This window comes from Scyliorhinus canicula, chromosome 9, assembly GCF_902713615.1.
Source record: "Scyliorhinus canicula chromosome 9, sScyCan1.1, whole genome shotgun sequence".
NCBI classification, from domain to species: domain Eukaryota; kingdom Metazoa; phylum Chordata; class Chondrichthyes; order Carcharhiniformes; family Scyliorhinidae; genus Scyliorhinus; species Scyliorhinus canicula.
Window position 1 is genome coordinate 13,697,547 of NC_052154.1, and position 18,184 is coordinate 13,715,730.

The 18,184-nt window shown below is 46.4% G+C and overlaps 1 long non-coding RNA gene across 1 annotated transcript in view; it reads right to left on the bottom strand.

Moving 5' to 3' along the window:
• Window positions 1-13,548, bottom strand: part of LOC119971098 — a 338,749-nt gene extending 325,201 nt beyond the window's left edge. The window contains exon 1 of the long non-coding RNA XR_005461735.1: window positions 13,475-13,548. This is a non-coding gene — a long non-coding RNA (uncharacterized LOC119971098). The remainder of the gene's footprint in view (window positions 1-13,474) is intronic.
• Between the last annotated feature and the right edge of the window lie 4,636 nt (window positions 13,549-18,184).

Sequence of the window (18,184 nt, forward strand, 5' to 3'; positions counted from 1 at the left end):
TCAAGTCCTGGAGCTTTCTGACTCAGGAGCACAGGCGTTACCCTCTGTGCCACAAGGCCTCCCCATAATGACCTGACATTGCATTATATGGGCAGCATGGTAGCACAAGTGGATAGCAATGTGACTTCACAGCGCCAGGGTCCCAGGTTCAATTCCCTGCTGGGTCACTGTCTGTGCGGAGTCTGCACGTTCTCCCCGTGTGTGCGTGGGTTTCCTCCGGGTGCTCCGGTTTCCTCCCACAGGCCAAAGACATGCAGGTTACGTGGATTGGCCGTGATAAATTTCCCTTAGTGACCAAACAGGTTAGGAAGGATTATTGGGTTACGGGGATAGGGTGGAAGTGAGGGCTTAAGTGGGTCGGTGCAGACTCGATGGGCCGAATGGCCTCCTTCCGCACTGTATGTTCTATGTTCCATATTGTCCTCCTGGTAGGGTTTTGATCAGGGTTTTATTCCACGGGCTGCAAGTATTGCTTTTCAGCTGGGCGATGGGAAGAAACCTCAGGCTCATGAAAGCGGTTATGCCCTGAGGCCGACGTTACTCTCCGAGGACACCGCTTTGGAGGGGCCGGAGCATCGTGAAAGCGGCACCGCCCCCGAATTGGTCCCAAACTTTGATTCTCCAGCTGATCGCCAAACGCGATTTCGGCATCAGCGACTGGAGAAGCCAGCCCAGGCGCCGTTGGCGTCAACACTTAGTCGCTGGAATGGAGAATCCAGTCCAATGCATTTTATTTCTTTATGCCCTTGTATTAAAGGGAAATATCATCTCCAAAAGCCCCGCTTGATTGGCACCCCTTCAGTATTAAGTCTTCCATTTTTTTTTACATGAATGAGCCTCTGAACTGTTGCAGCGATGTCAAATCTTTAATGCTGTTCAGTAATCTAGTTATTACTGCAATTACAGTAATTGTCATTGGGCATTGTCATACCGGATGCCCCTGATTTTGTGCCCTGGAGTGTTCATTTCACAAATGTATGCAGTCACTTTGAGAATGTTGACGGCATATTTCACCGAAATTCAACTTGGAAATCAGCAGGTTGAGTGAAAATGCAGTAAATGTCCATCCCACTGACACTTAACTGAAAGTTGCCCCTCAGCTGATCTGCCCATTGCGCATATCCAAAATAAAGGGCAACCCCGTGACATAAACTTTGTCATAGTATGCACGTCTATAAATGTGTACATACATGTATTTCTGTGTATGTATATATGTACAATGACATGCATCTTTTGTGTTTATACATATGTATATATGAGTCTGTGTGTATAGGCTAGCAAACTGGTGGAGACCTAGATTGACTGGTGCTCTTTGTTGGAATTTATCTTGACATTATATTGCTACATCAGCTTATTGTGTCTCATATAAACATTAATATGTGGAACTTTCTTTTAAAATATGTGAAAGTAATTTCTATCCAGTTAACGACAGCAAACCACTTGCAGTTATCAAGAATGTTCAACATCGTAAAATATTCCAAAGCAGGAACTTCGTTATCAAACAAATTCAGTTATTTTAACTTTTGAAAGGATGATCAGCAAGAAACCATGATCCTGAGAGAGACTGAGTGAGGGACACATATTTTCCTGTCCAGCAACCTTTTCCATCCAGCAATGAAATGAGATGCACACCGTTCTTCACATCGGTTGTTGAATGGTGTTGGCAATGGCACTGAGAGCAGAGATGCTTCCACACAGGTCAAACAGGAAAATAGGTCAAACTGCTACACCTACAAATTGTCAGTTCTAGATTGGCATTGGGGTGGCACGGTGGCACAGTGGTTAGCACTGCTGCCTCAGAGCACCAGGGACCTGGGTTCGATTCCGGCCTTGGGTGACTGGCTGTGTGGAGGTTGCAGATTGTCCCCATGTCTTTGTGGGTTTCCTCCGGGTGCTCTGATTTCCTCCCACAGTCCAACGATGTGCAGGTTAGGTAGATTGGCCATGCTAAATAGCCCCTTAGTGTCCAAAGGTTAGTGGGTTACGAGGAAAAGGCGGAGGATTGGGCCTAGTTATGGTGCGCTTTCAGAGGGTCAGTTCAGACTCAATGGGCCGAATGGCCTTCTTCTGCACAGTAGGGATTCTATGATTCTATTTCATGATTAGTACAGATCCTGCAGTAGAGAATGATGAGGTAGCCTGGAGAGAGAAGGGAAGGTAATCTGAGGGGGGAGACCGAATTTGACATTGAGTGCTTTGGAATCCAGCCCAGACTGCACAACCCCATGACGGATTGGTGCTTTCCAGCCTGTTGCTGGGGCAGTGATCCTATCCTTTTGTAGCCACCGAAGTTGGCCATTCCCTAAATACAAAATGGAGGAACGCAGGTTAAAATGGACAATGTTTGCAGCACCAGCAGGCTGTACCAAGCAAATGTGTGTTCTGTCTGCTAAGAGAGCAGACAGCACCGAAACGAACATTCTGCATACTAATGAGGCAATCTCCGGGATAGTTAACATAGTAATGGAATGATCCCAGGGACAATGGACACAAATGGGGAAGTGATTGCAACAGTGTATGGGAAACCAGACACCCCGGCACCAGCGGGGTTCAAAAACAAAGCACCTGAAGGCCCGCCCAGTAGCCAAGGAACAGCCTCAGTATTGGGGGGATTCAAACATATTGATTGGGAAGAGACCCAATCGATTCCCAGCAGGAAAAGGGTCCGCCCAAAAAGGCGCGCAGCCCTGGGATCTATAAAAGACAGGTCCCACACTTAGTTCGTTCTTCTTAACCAGCCCTCCTCTGTGGACCAGCATCTCAACCAGCTTTTGCCAAGGAAGACCTTGAACGAGAGAGAGGAGAGGTTTGGGACAGCAGCCACCAGCAAGTAAGTCTCACAACGATCGCTACCAGAGATAGACACTCCTGACCCCTTTTTAACCCGTACCAACCTGAAGTCTGCAGACCAGAGCAGAGCAAGAGGCCTTGTCCCCTGATCCGGCAGTTCCCTTTGAGATAAGTGTTGGTTTATTTATCGGTAGGAATAGTTTAATCCTCTTAGCGTGTGTATGGGTAGTATTATAATAAACTCAGTTGTTTGAACTTACTAATTGGTGTATGGTTTTATTGCTTTGAACTTGACCTTGAAACTTGTGGCGGTATCTTAACGATACCTGGCGACTCCAGAGCTAAGTAACGAAACAGAGCCAAATTGAGTGTTAAGCACACTCACCTAGAACGAGCAACACTGTCACCCCACCCTTGGGCCCCATTCATCACGCTGATGTGATCCAAAGAAATCTCAGATTCTTTCAGGCCTCCTATTCCAACTTTGCCATAATGAAAAACAACAAGCAAAAAAAAAAGAACTCAAAACCGGTCAATGCCAAGAACACAAAAGCCAGCTAGTGCAGAGTGTTGGGTTTTGCCACTGTCTGCCCTGGAGCAAACGCAGCCTTTATTGATTCTTATCCTGTCAAATTTGTTGCTCGCTGTTTACTTTCCAGACCCTGGGGAGACATGCGGAGGCCAATGCATTAACATTTTGTGATATCTTAATTAAAATCTACGTTCTCTACTATGCAAAATCAAGAATCCTTTTCGGGCGCTAAGTAAGGAATGTTTTGAATAATTACTGCACAGTAAATATTTATGAATGTCAGTTTCAAATTCAGCGAAATGTCATTGACAGGACTGTGGCAAACCTCCAGAGGAATGCAAGATTTCATTGCGAAGGGGGCGCACCGGTTTATAAACCTGCTGTACCTTCTTGCTTTGGCCCGCATTAGAGTAAGAACCTTTCTGTGGGACTGTGCAAGGTGCAAACAACATGGCACGAACCTGGGCCAATTTAAATACTTTCAACAGCAATCAATAAAACCTAATGACATTTGATCAATGAAGTTTTAAAAAATTATTACCTGGAATGTGAGCGCCGTTGGTTGCACCAGCATTTGCTGCTCATTCCTAATTGTCTTTGAGTAGGTAGTGGTGAGACTCCTTCTTGAACTGCTGCAGCCCATGTAGCATAGATATGTCCACAGTGCTGCTGGGGATAGGGTTACCAACTCTGGCTGGACATATTCCGGGTGATGTCACTCACAGAAAGCCGGTAGCATGGCGCAAGTGGGTTTTGAGATCATGAGTTGTCGACGAACAGAGAATCCTTCCAAATCCAAATCCCATCTCTTCTTAGCGCTGTTGATTTGCAATAATTGGGTGGGACATGGGGTGCAGATATTAGAATCATCAGCAACACGAAAATCTCAGTCGACTTACCCTTTGTCACAGCCATTTCCAGCCGCTACTCTCACCCTGTACTTCAACCTCTGGAGCTTCAAATCACGTCACCCTCTCTGGCCAGCCCACCCCAGTGCCGCAGTGCCCTCCGTATGTTGCATACGCTTGCTGACCAGTTCCTGGCCCTCCCCCATGCAGATATAGAGTGACTACATTTCCCAGCCAGTACCATAGGGACTCTCCTTCCTGGTTTAAGTGGTGGTGGTGACTTGGACGAGGGAAGCGAATGACTGTTGCCAAGTTTGCAAACGACACAAATGTAGGTGACAGACACATGGTGAGGAGGACACAAAGATTCTACAGAGGGTTATCGACAGGTTAGGTGAGTGGGCAAAAACTTGGCAGGTGGAATATAATGTAGGAAAATGTAAGTTATGCGCCTTGGTAGGAAGAATAAAGGAGCTGAATATTATTTAAATGGAGAAAGACTGCAGAAAGATGCAGCACAGACGGATTTGGGGGTTTAATGCATAAAGCTAGCGTGCAAGTTCAGCAGGCAATAGGGAAAGCGAATGGAATGTTGGCCTTTATTTCAAAGGGAATGGAAAATAAGAATAGGGAAGTCTTGCTGAAACTAGACAAGGCGCCAGTTTGACTGTGATCAGTTTTGGTCCCCTTATCTAAAAATTAAATACTGGCATTGGAGGCAGTCTTGAGAAGGTTCAGTGGGTTGATCCCGGGTATGGAGGGAGTTTCTTATGAGGAGAGGTTAAGTAGGTTGGGTCCGTAATCATTGGAGACACGGAAAATGTGCAGCGACCTTATTGAGACATTAAAGATTCTCAGGGACTTGACAGGGTAGATTCTGAGAGGTTGTGTCTCCTTGTGGGAGAGTCTAGGAACAGAGGGCATAATCTCAGAGTAAGGGGTCACCCTTTTAAGACAGAGGTGAGGAGGAATTTCTTCTCTCAGAGGGCAGTAAATCTGTGGAATTCTTTACCACAGAGAGCTGTGGAGGTTGGGTTGTTAAGTATGTTCAAGGCTGAGATGGACAGATTTTTAATCAGTAATGGAATCAAGGGTTATGGGGATAAGGCAGGAAAGTGGAGTTGAGAATTTTCATATCAAATCATCATGATCTCATTGAATGTCGTAGCAGGCCCACTGGGCTGAATGGGCTACTTCAGCTACTACTTCTTATGATTTTACGGTCTTGTGGAGCAAACTGGCCGAGCTCACTCAATGGTGTCAATGTGAAATACTATTTTAAAATCTCCAGCACGGCTTTATTTGGCCACAGGGAGACTGATGTTGATTCCAGGAGACTCCTGGCTATTCCAGGAAGATTGGCAACCCTAGCTGGGAAAGATGTTCTAGGTTTAGATCCAGCAAACCTTATGGATTCCCTGATTTTCAATGCCCAATCTCTTAACAAACTGGCTGACAGTGAAGCTCCTGGAGGAACAAGGCACTGGGGCAGCAATTTCCAAATCTCCACATATAACCAGGCACGTGTGGTCACCGCAAGTTGTTGCCGGGTTTATTCTTTGGTACCTTCTTTGATGCACTCATGGCCTCATCGTTATTTTTACTACAAAATCCAGGCCGATGGGGTGACTTCCATTTCAATTGTCCTCTCCCTCAGGAATCCCTCCTCCTTATTTCCCTCTATGCCACTCCCAGGATGACATTAAGAATTAACCGTGCAAAGATCATTCAGGAAAACTCACTCATTACTGCTCTACGATACATTATAGAGGCTGGTTTAGCTCAGTTGGCTGAACAGAGCAAGGCCAACAGCACAAGTTCAATTCCTGCACTAGCTGAGGTTATTCATGAAGGCTTCGCCTTCTCAATCTTGCCCCTCACCTAAGGTGTGGTGATCCTCAGGTTAAATCACCGCGAGCCAGCTCTGCCCCTCAAAGGGGACAGCAGCCGAGGGTTATCTGAGACTATGGCGACTTTACCTTTGCAAGACATTGTCATTACAATGCATTGTGGTAACAAGCCTCCTGTCCAGCAGGGCTCACTTAAGACCAAGTCTGAGATTATAAGCAATCCACTCAGCGTACCGTGAATTATTACACCCAGAGTCACAATCCTGTTTACAAATACATCTGGATCAATTTGTAATCCTAAATTGCCTTGATATCCATTTCCTACAATAACTTCTGAAAACCTTTGTCACCCATTGCAATCAATTTTCCTCATCCCTCCACCCATACCCTCACCCTATAGTCAGTAATATGCCATAGCAGACTACCATGCATTCTATAATCCATTTGTGTTTTGACGATTAGAGTGATCAAAATGAGAACAGTTTCTATAAAGGGGCGGCAATTAATTCCATAAGATTAGCGTCAAGTGGTGCAAATAAAAATTTCCTTCATGATTTTTACAGATACATGCTATATTGTGTGTTATAAATACTCTATAATATAATTATAAAGCAATTACCCATATCTTCTGGCACAATCGAAGTATTGTATTAATTATATTCCATATTCATTAGTTCTCTTAAAATCAAATTACACCCAAGATCAATTTTTTTTCTGTAAACCTGTTATCGATCCTGAGAGGCTTTCTGCCAATAAAGATGTGAACTAATCGCCTCCATGAGAGCACGTTGTGAGTGAAAGGGTCATTATTAAACGGTAAATTGGCAAAAGAATGTTTTTTTTCCATGCACTAGAATTATTCCTGAGCAGGGTGGGCTCAATGATCCACAGAACCTTCCCCATTAAAACTGATGTGTTACCTTAGATTTTCCGTTCTCCAACAGACTTTTCTGTTTTAAACTCAAATGCTAAAATCTGCATTTTCCTTCTCAAGCGACTCACTATGCCTTGCAACTTGCAAAATTTCTACATTTCCAAACAGTTTTACAGCCAGCTAGACAGTGAAGACGATCTTTGTCTTCTTGCTGCATGTTTTCTTGCTCCCTCATAGACAGAAAGAGTTCAGTGAGCTTCTTGACCAGGCGTTGACCTGCAGCCCTGTAGACCTCAGCTGTGATAGCATCAACTCCTGGAACTTTGCTATTCGACAGGAGTTTGATTGCCTTCGTCATATCCAACGTCATCAAGGGATGGAAATTTGTCGGCCCCGTTGATTGCTTTTTAATTAGATGGAAGGCAATCTGAGGCTAAGGTCCTCTGCTCATCTTTCTGGAGCCTTGGCTTTTTCTATGAGCAATGCTGACCATTAGCACCGAAGATTGGTGATGAACCAGGAGACCAGGACCCGTGGACAGATTTCGGAGCCTCATGGAATCTCTTCCCATCTTTGTTGTCTGCCTATAACTGGAGTTCATCTGCTTTCTGATTTAGCCAAGTGTTTTGCATCCCTTTGAAATTGGATTGGCAATCCTGAAGATTTTTCAGTTGGCATTGGATAGTGATGACTTGACATTGAGTGAAACCCTGTAGAGGTGATGTTTTTCTTCTAGTAGGTTCTGAGGTACCTCATTCTTTTCCTTGAACCAGCCTTGAAGGTTACGAGGAGTGGGGCCAAGGGTCCCTAGAGTAGTGGAGTACGCTATATCCCCAAAGATTACCCAGTCCTCCTCAATGCAGTGAGTGTCCATTTTCTCTCTACACAGGCAACTCATGAGTTTCTCTGAGAGAGATTCTTTCATGAGTGCTTGTTTGAGCATCGAGACAATTCCGGGTTTTCTTGCCCTGTCTTGGGGGATAGATGATCCTTAGCTTTGAAATGGGAAGATGGTTGTCAGGCCAGCAGTAAGTACCACACATGATTTTCATTAGATGTACATGCTGTCTGTTCCTCTACCTGCTGATGACATAGTCAACTAGATGGCTGTATCCACGGCGCCTTGTTGCGACTGAGGAGGGGGAAATCTGTGTTGGTGATTATAAACTCGTGCTCTGCACACATCAGTACAAGCAGAAAGGAACTCGCCAATCCTACGATAATCGTCGCTGGAAGCATTTTCGCCAGAATACGTCTGAACCTCTTACTGCAACATCCCAACATCTCTGCCAGAGAGTCCGTGTAGAGTCAGACAAAGGCCAAGGAACCACTGATTTGGCATTTGCAGTTAGGCAGCTCCAGGAGAAAGCTAAGAACAGAACATGGACTTCTGTCCACTTTTACTGACCTGAACAAAGCCATTGACACAGTCAGCCACAAGGGTTTTTGGAAAATTATGGAGAAATTCGGATGCCCTGCGAAATATATCACAATGGATTTACAGTTCCATGAAGGCATAATCACATGTGTCCTGGATGATAATGGGTCTTCTGACACATTCCCAGTCACTAATGGAGTTAAACAGAATTTTGCCAGCACCATTCCTCTTCATATTCTGAAATTACCTCCATAAACCTCTCAACCTCTATCTCTCTCGCCACCTAGAAGACACTCGTTGACCCATTTCTTTGACCACCTGTCCAGATATCTCTTTACATGGCTTGCTGTCAATTATATTTGACAACACTCCTGTGCATTGATACCTTTTACTATGTTAAACTTACTACATTTACACAAACTGTTTTTATTGTACGCATGCTGGAGGCATTGGGTAGAATTGCATTATTAACCCATCTGCACCCTTTATGTAAATCTCACATGTGCTAATGCACATTTGCAGAGCACACCGCACATCTGGCACCAAGTAAATTTATTCACCACCAGGCTGAATCTTGTTCTCTAAACAGAGTTATTTACGATGCGCAGGAGAGGGGCATGAATCCAAGTTTTCCGTCAAGCAAAGAACAAAGAACAAAGAAAAGTACAGCACAGGAACAGGCCCTTCGGCCCTCCAAGCCTGTGCCGACCATGCTGCCCATCTAAACTAAAATCTACTACACTTCGTGGGTCCGTATCCCTCTATTCCCATCCTATTCATGTATTTCTCAAGTTGCCCATAAATGTCACTATCATCCCTGCTTCCACCATCTCCTCCAGCAGCGAGTTCCAGGCACCCACTACCCTCTGTGTAAAAAACTTGCTTCGTACATCTCCTCTAAACCTTGCCCCTCACACCTTAAACCTATGCCCTCTAGTAATTGACCCCTCTACCCTGGGGAAAAGCCTCTGACTATCCACTCTGTCTATGCCCCTCATAATTTTGTAGACCTCTATCAGGTCGCCCCTCAACCTCTGTCGTTCCAGTCAGAACGAACCGAGTTTATTCAACCGCTCCTCATAGCTAATGCCCTCCATACCAGGCAACATCCTGGTAAATCTCTTCTGCACCCTCTATAAAGCCTCCACATCCTTCTGGTAGTGTGGCGACCAGAATTGAACACTATACTCCAAGTGTGGCCTAACTAAGGTTCTATACAGCTGCAACATGACTTGCCTATTCTTATACTCAATGCCCTAGCCAATAAAGGCAAGCATGCCGTATGCCTTCTTGACTATTTTCTCCATCTGTGTTTCCCCTTTCAGTGACCTGTGAACCTGTACACCTAGATCTCTCTGACTTTCAATACTCTTGAGGGTTCTACCATTCACTGTATATTCCCTACCTGCATTAGACCTTCCAAAATGCATTACCTCACTTTTGTCCAGATTAAACTCCATCTGCCATCTCCATCTCCGCCGAAGTCTCCAAATGATCTAAATCCTGCTGTATCCTCTGACAGTCCTCATCACCTACCTTTGTGTTGTCTGCAAACTTACGAATCAGACCAGTTACATTTTCCTCCAAATCATTAATATATACTACGAACAGCAAAGGTCCCAGCACTGATCCCTGCGGAACACCACTAGTCACAGCCCTCCAATTAGAAAAGCACCCTTCCATTGCCAGTCTCTGCCTTCTATTACCTAGCCAGTTCTGTATCCACCTTGCCAGCTCACCCCGATCACGTGTGACTTCACCTTTTGTACCAGTCTACCATGAGGGACCTTGTCAAAGGCCTTACTGAAGTCCATATAGACAACATCCACTGCCCTACCTGCATCAATCATCTTTGTGACCGCTTTGAAAAACTCTATCAAGTTAGTGAGACACGACCTCCCCTTCACAAAACCATGCTGCCTCTTGCTAATACGTCCATTTGCTTCCAAATGGGAGTAGATCCTGTCTCGAAGAATTCTCTCCAGTAATTTCCCTACCACTGACGTAAGGCTCACCGGCCTGTAGTTCCCTGGATTATCCTTGCTACCCTTCTTAAACAAAGGAACAACTTTGGCTATTCTCCAGTCCTCCGGGACATCACCTGAAGACAGTGAGGATCCAAAGATTTCTGTCAAGGCCTCAGTAATTTCCTCTCTAGCCTCCTTCAGTATTCTGGGGTAGATCCCATCTGGCCCTGGGGACTTATCTACCTTAATATTTTTCAAGACGCCCAACACCTCGTCTTTTTGGATCTCAATGTGACCCAGGCTATCTACACACCCTGCTCCAGACTCAACATCCACCAATTCCTTCTCTTTGGTGAATACTGATGCAAAGTATTCATTTAGTACCTTGCCCATTTCCTCTGGCTCCACACATAGATTCCCTTGCCAATTCAACTGGAATCGGCCAACACGCACAAAAGGGCGAGGAATTCAAAATGCAAGTTACGGCCAGGATTTCCTGGTCCTTCCTGCCTCCGGGATCCTCCGGTCCCAGCAAAGGCAACACCCCCTCCCCGCACGGCGGGTTCCCGGCTGTGGTATGGACGAGCCCAGCGAAGCGCCGCAGACATCGGTGGTACAGGAAGATCCCGCCACCAGTTAATGGCGGGCCACCTCGGTCAGCAGAAAGCACACCGTTGGAAGGCAGTAAAATATCGACCTTGCCCAATGGGAATCAAGTTTCTGTAATCTTTTGAACTCCTCTTAAAAAAGAATTGCTGGACCTTGGACCCACCCACAAAAAATGGCCAAACCCCCAATCTAAATGAATCACCATGGTGATTTTCCACTCTTTGCGGCCCTTTGCAACCCTTTAAGGGGAATCTTAAAATTAAACTCTTTTGGCCCAAGGACTAAATAGGCACCTTTTTAAAATCTCGTAAATATTAAAAAGCATCAGAAACTGAGTCGTTCAAGCCAATGAAATTGGTAATCGGCCCTGTATTATTTTTTTAAGTCATTTTCAATTATTTCAAAGCAGGTTGCCCTGTTATTTTTTTGATAAATCATTTTCAGTTACATTAATGAAACAAGACCAGACATCCACTCTTAAATATAGCATAGGTTTCTTTCACGCAAACATTTTTTTTTTAAGTTACGTTCTAAAATGCTACCCACTTGCACTGGTTTGTGGAGGTTTTTATATTTGGCAGTATGAAAATGAGTGGAAATTTGAAAAAAGATTCAGTTCTGAAAACTACCGGGGGTTTTGCGCACAATTTGGTTCACTGAGTCTGCCCAAAATGAAAACTTTTGGCAGATGTGTCGCCACTTTCGGTGGTAGTGATGTGCTGAACGGAGTCTCTCCTGTGGAAACTTCAACCTAGGTCCTTTTAATCCGAAAATCAGTCACAAAACCAATAACCACCCCCCCCCCCCCCCCCCCCCCCCCCCCCCCACTAAGACCATCAAGAGCCGAAAGAGGAAGATCCAGACCTCTGACACATGGAGCAAAGTGGAGCAGGACATGACAAATCGAGAGGGGTCGCCAACGCAAATGCCAGCCCACCCACCGACAGGGCAGTGGATGGAGCTCCTTACGCAAGAGCTGCTAAAACACGGGGACTCCATTGAGGAGGCCCTCATGGTGACCGTGAGGTCAGCCACAGTAATCGCTTTAGCCCCCTTCAAAGGGGGAATGGAGACCTAAAGAGTCGACGGTGCGGGAACTGGACAAAAAAACAGCCACTGGCCAGAATGGATCGGACCACCTCACTCGAGACAGAAGTGGCAAGGTTAGTGGCGGCCCAAGAAGCGCACAAAGGGAAGGTGGAAGACCAGAGGCTCAGGATTGCCACCAGAGCCTCAGGATTGCCACGCTCCCTGATGGCACAGAAGGTAGAAACCCAGCAGAATATGGAGCACAGATGCTGGGAAAGCTGGTTGGGGGAGAAAGCTTCCCCAAGCTGCCAGAGGTGGACAGAACCCAAAGGTCACACCGGCAAAGGTCCAAAACAGGAGATCCACCGCGGAGGATTATTGCATTTGTGTGTGGGGGGAGGGGTGTAGTGGGGAAGACCCCTAGGACCCACAAGAGAGTCCGACAGAGAAGGAGGAACATGGAAGGACTTGCCCGTCTGAATCTCCAACTCTACCACTGGACAGCCATTGCCAAAAGAATCCAAGGGTGAATCAAAGAGCCGGGAGCAGAATGGGTAAAAACGGAGGAGAGCTCCTGTATGGGGACATCTCTCCAGGCACTGACCACAGTCCCATTCCCCCCAGCCAAGTACTTAAAATTCCCAGTGGTGGTGGCTACGCCAAGGATGTGGAACTAAGTCAGGCACCACTTCGAACTGGTAACAATGTCCGTCATGACCCCCACCTGCGAGAACCATAAATTCACCCCAGCGACAATAGACGCCTCCTTTAAAACGTGGAATATGGCCTCAAAGGAGGAGGCCCAGTACCAGACAAGACTGGGACAAGATCAGAGCATGTGGGTGTGGCTGGCCGGGCCTCCCATGGCACTGTTCACATTTGTCCTCCTCCTCCATGAAGAGCCCACACATGCGTGTTCTTGTTACCCTCATATACACACATGTGTATGTTCCTATAGTTGTGTCTTTCCTTTGTTTTGTTTTTTCCTCTTTGCTATTGTAAATGTATGCAGATACCCATTCTGTGGATATCTCTGAATTGCTGTGTAATGTTCGTTTCAATATTATTATAAATGCAAACCAATAAAACACATTAAAAAAAGAGAAAAGTCATTGCACATAAAAAATGACTAAAACCAGTGGAAATTCATGTCAGGATTTTGCTCTGTGGCTAATGTCGTGTCCTATCTGGTTATCAGCACATTTGGGTAGTGAAGTGACTTTTATTACAGTTACCAAAACACTCATAGCTTCTTTTGCTTTAAAGTGGCTATGAGTTCAAGAGAAACGTAATTGCTCATAAATTGAAATATTTATTGAGGAGACCTGATGAAAATACATCTTGTCCAGCATCCTTTGTTCAACAATGTACACAGCTGCTATATTATGAAGTTGATCGTTTTGAAAGACTATTCTTTTTTTCAAAGTTACTCAATAGGGGACTTACAAATAGGCAATACAAAGAATTGGCATTCTGAATTGCAATTTCAGTCAGCTCACTGACAGGCAAGTTTCTTAGTGCAAATATCAACACAGTGTGGCCCAGACGCATCAACTTGGCCAATTTACCAAAACAGCCCAGAAAGTTAAATCATCACCTCATTCCTTTTGCTCCATTTGCTCCAATGCTCTGTTGAGATGATTACTGTGTGGTTCTGACCTCAAAGAATTGAGACCTGGATAAATGTCCTAATTAAATAGAGAACAATGCATTTATTACATTTTATCCAATATTGCACAAAAAACAAGGTTGGCACTTAATTTTGTTACTGGGCACAAAACGACACAAACATGCATAGGATTAATCCTCGACCGGATTCTCCGTCCCTGTGACTAAATGTTGAGGCTGGGGCAGCATTAGTGGAGTTCTATGACAACAAAACTGGCGCCGCACCTGGACGAATTCACTGACTGTTGAGGGGCCAGGACCGGAACCACTTGGAACACGATCGATTCCAATGGAAAACAGAGTTGGATTCTCCAGGGTCGGGATTGGCACTCAGAAGGCTGACAAGCTGCAGCCGTGTATTAGAACTCCACTCCCTACACACACTCAGCCCAGCCGGCAAGATGGCACTGAGCGTGTCCATTCTGTTGATGGGCCAGCTGGGGCCAGAGGATTCCGAGGGGGTGGGGGGGGGGGTGTCTGGGTGGCAGGGGAAGGCACCCGTACAACCTGGGGGGCACCCATATGACCTGTGGTGTTACGTTCACAGTGGGCAGTCAGCGGCGTGCACAGCTGAATGGCTGCCTGGCAGGCTGTGGCAATGATGCTCCCTGCCCATTCACCCCGACCCCACAGTCCACCTCCTGACCAACCCCCCCCCCCCTCCTCCCCCCAGTCCTGGCAGAAGCCCCCACCCCCAGCCAGCGGCACAACTGTCAGCAAACTATGGCGACGTTGGACACTTTCTGTTACCCCTCTCTCTCCCTCAGCAGCCGCCACACCGGTTTCATGATTTGTAAAAGCACAAGTGAACCGTGCCGTCGGGAACTCGGCCCATCGGAGGCGGAGAATCGCGGAGGCCCCAGAGAATACTGCGTCATGCCCGCTAATGATATGCAAACGGTGCCTACTGTACATGCAGAGTGAAACGCATTGACACCGCTGCCGGCTAACGCAAAATCGCCATACATTACAACATGATGACACTTTAAAAACTAATTAATTAGCTACAAAAAGACATCATGGTGATGAAAAATGCTACATAAATGCAAGTCTTTTTTTCTTAATAAGGCACATGATCAAAAATATGTGGCACTTGTGGACTTCCAACCTCCTGCTATCTCGAGATATAGAGAGGAAGATTCAGAGAGCCAATCCTAAGTGACTGTAATTTCTTGCCAGTGAGGCTTTTAAGAATCCTGGCCGTGACCAGCTTTTAAATGCAATCGATGCAATTTTCCCACCAGAAGTGGCAGCAGAGAGCAGGTCACGCGCCCGGCACGTACACTGACGTCACGTGCCCTACATGTCCATGTTTTGGCGTTCAATTACAGAGGAGCAATTCCTCCATGTTCTAGCTGCCAGTAAGCAAGGCAACAGGACTGTGAAGAACTGAAGATGGATCCTTTTAGGGAAGAGAGGGCCAGAGCCACAAAGAGGCCAGGGTCTCTCAGCTGAATCCGCTGGAGAGAGCTGCACAAGAGAGTCCACGGCAGGACAAATTAAAGTTTAAATCCTTGAAAATTTCAATGGCATTTGAAGCATGGCAAGTTCGAGGCCAAACCTTATTTTTTTCGAAGCAGAAATGTAACATTGAATGACAAAGGAAGTGAGATTGTGAGGACCAAGCAGGTTCACCTGCCGCATTAATGAGTGTGTCGAGTAGGTCGGCCGGCGAGGATCACAAAGGTCGGACGTTGGTAAAAGTGGGTCCCGGGAAAAAAGTTTGAAAACCATTGAGCGGAATTCTTCGTCGGCGGGATCCTCCGGTTCGCCGGCAGCGCACCCATGCCCACAGGTTTCCTGATGGTGTGGGGTGGCCACAATGAGAAACCCCATTGGCCGGCTGCGGGAACGGAGAATCCCGCTGCCGGCGAAGGGTGCCGCGCTGCAAAACACGGTTGGCAGACCTGAAAACCAAACAAGTTTTAAGATATTGATAAATCATTTACATCGGGCAGAATTTTCCAATTTGAAGTGCCAACTCAGACGGGTAAAGCTGTGTTGTTGGCTTTTCCTGTCAAATAGATGAACGCTTTGGGGGAAAATAATCGAGGAGGCAGGTCCCAGAACATCATGAGGGCGGGACATGGTCTCATTGTGCCGCCCCGCCAGCAATTTAGCCTCCTGATAAGGGTTCGTTGGTCTAAAAAAACAAAGGAATCACCCCATAGACACGGAGCCCCCCCCCAACACACACACACACGCTCCGAACCTCCCCAATGAAAACCCACCCCTCTGACACTTCCTGGGCAGTCCCAGGGTACTGTCCGGCCATGGTCTTCTGCTCCCAGGGAGGTGGGGCTAAACTTACCCGTGCACCCCAGTGGGGTCTATTCGCTCATTCCCCGTTTTTAAAAATCCACCATGGACCCCACCGATTTGACGTCACGCCACCGGAGGGCGGAACTTTCCTGCAGGAGGAATGTTAAAGTGGGGAGGCCTGCTAATTATATTAAAATTTATTCAAATGGGATTCCTGTCATTGCATGACAGGAACCCCGTTACATCACTGGTAGTGGGGTGGGGGAAACTTGAGCAGGGAAATCTCACCGGCATACGAGCCATTATGTTCATTATGGCGGCGAAATCACACTCTTTGCGTATTGCACATCCCTTTCTATGTGGTTCAAAGGATTTGTTGGCCCTTTTGTTTTAAATATATTTTAAATGGGCCACTACCTTCATTAAATAACAAAGAAGAACGTCAATAGCAGTGCAAAGTGCAGATTCCTCCCATGCACATGTTGACCAGGAGGCTACACCTGTCAGCCTTGGCTTTGAAGAAACTCTCAGTTTCGAGTGAGGAATAGCTCCCCTCCAGATACCTGTGGGATGGGATTATCAGCTCCCCCGGTGGCGTGCTTTGCCCTGGCAACGGCCCGCCACTGGCCGGCTGCAGGGTCTTCCGGTATCACCGCTGTCAACCAGGGTTTCCTGTTCTTTGCACCCTCCACCGCCGGCAAAATCCCGCCCCATGGTTTCCAAAGGCTACCGGGAGCTTTCCTCACCTCATCTCAGGGTCTGTTGCAGACAAATGAATAGGCGTTGATGGCTGAGATTGGTCAACAATTCCAATTAGCATTTGATCAGCTTTGAAGAAGAGTCATCGGACTGGAAACATTAACTCCATTTTCTCTCTCCACAGATGCCGTCAGGTCTGCTGAGTATTTCCAGCTTTTCTCCGTTTTTGTTTCAGCCTTCCACCATCTGCAATATTTTATATCATCGGATCATCCATCCATGGACTCCATCTACACCTCCCGCTGCCGGGGGAAAGCGGGCAGCATAATCAAGGATCCCTCCCATCCGGCTTACTCACTTTTCCAACTTCTTCCATCGGTCAGGAGATTCAGAAGTCTGAGAACACGCACGAACAGACTCAAAAACAGCTTCTTCCCCACTGTCACCAGACTCCTAAATGACCCTCTTATTGACTGACCTCATTAACACCCTGTATGCTTCATCCGATGCCAATGCTTATGTAGTTACATTGTATATCTTGTGTTGCCCTGTTATGTATTCTCATGTATTTTCTTGAATTTTGTTTAATTCCCTTTTCTTTCATGTACTGAATGATCTGTTGAGCTGCTTGCAGAAAAATACTTTTCACTGTACCTCGGTACACGTGACAATAAACAAATCCAATCCAATCCAATGTTTGTAGACGCTGTGCTAGATGCATCTTGATCTTTCCTCACCTTGCAATTCTATGCTTCTAATTCATCACAACTCATAAAATACCGTGCAAAATATGGAGATGGCATACCGTTGCTCACCTGGTTCCTCATCTTGCAGAGCTACAGTACCTGTGTGCTGAAAATGAGAGTGAGAGGAAGTGGGATTTTCTCCAAAGCCCGCTGCCGGGTTGAACAGCCAGCAGCTATTCCTATGGCTCATAGTTTAGGATGGCTTGGGATTTCATGTCACTTCACGGTCACTATTTGATGCAGCGTTCTTTAATGCCCAACGGGATAACTGAGAGGTCTGAGGAGGCACAGGACAATTGAAGTCACAATCATTGAACAGGTTTCCTTCACTGGAACCTTTTGTCGCACCGTCAGACTGGGGATCCTCTGAGAGGATCGCCTCCGAACAACGTCAGCTGCACATTTAAGAATTGGAAACCAGCCAATTAAAGTTTTAAGACGGCAAGACATAGGAGCAGAAGGAGGCCATTCAGCCCATTGGGTCTGTTCCGCCACTCAATGAGATCGTGAATGATCTGATAATCCTGAACTCCACTTTCCAGCCTTATCCCCCTAACCCTCGATTCCCTTACTGATTAAAAACCGGTCTATCTCAGCCTCCAATGTATTTAGAGACCCATCTCTACAGCTCTCTGTGGTAAAGATTTCCACAGATTCACGACCCTCTGAGAGAAGAGATTTCTCCTCATCTCTGTCTTATATGGGTGACCCCTTACTCTGAGATTATGCCCCCAGGGCCTCAGCTCTCCCACAAGAGGAAACATCCTCTCAGCATCTACGCTGTCAAGCCCCCTGAGAACCTACCCTGTCTCAATAGGTTCCTCGCTCATTCTTCTAAACTCCAATGATTACAGGCCGAACCTCCTTAACCTCTCCTCAAAGGAAAATCCCTCCATATGCAGGATCAACCCAGTGAACCTCCTCTGGACTGC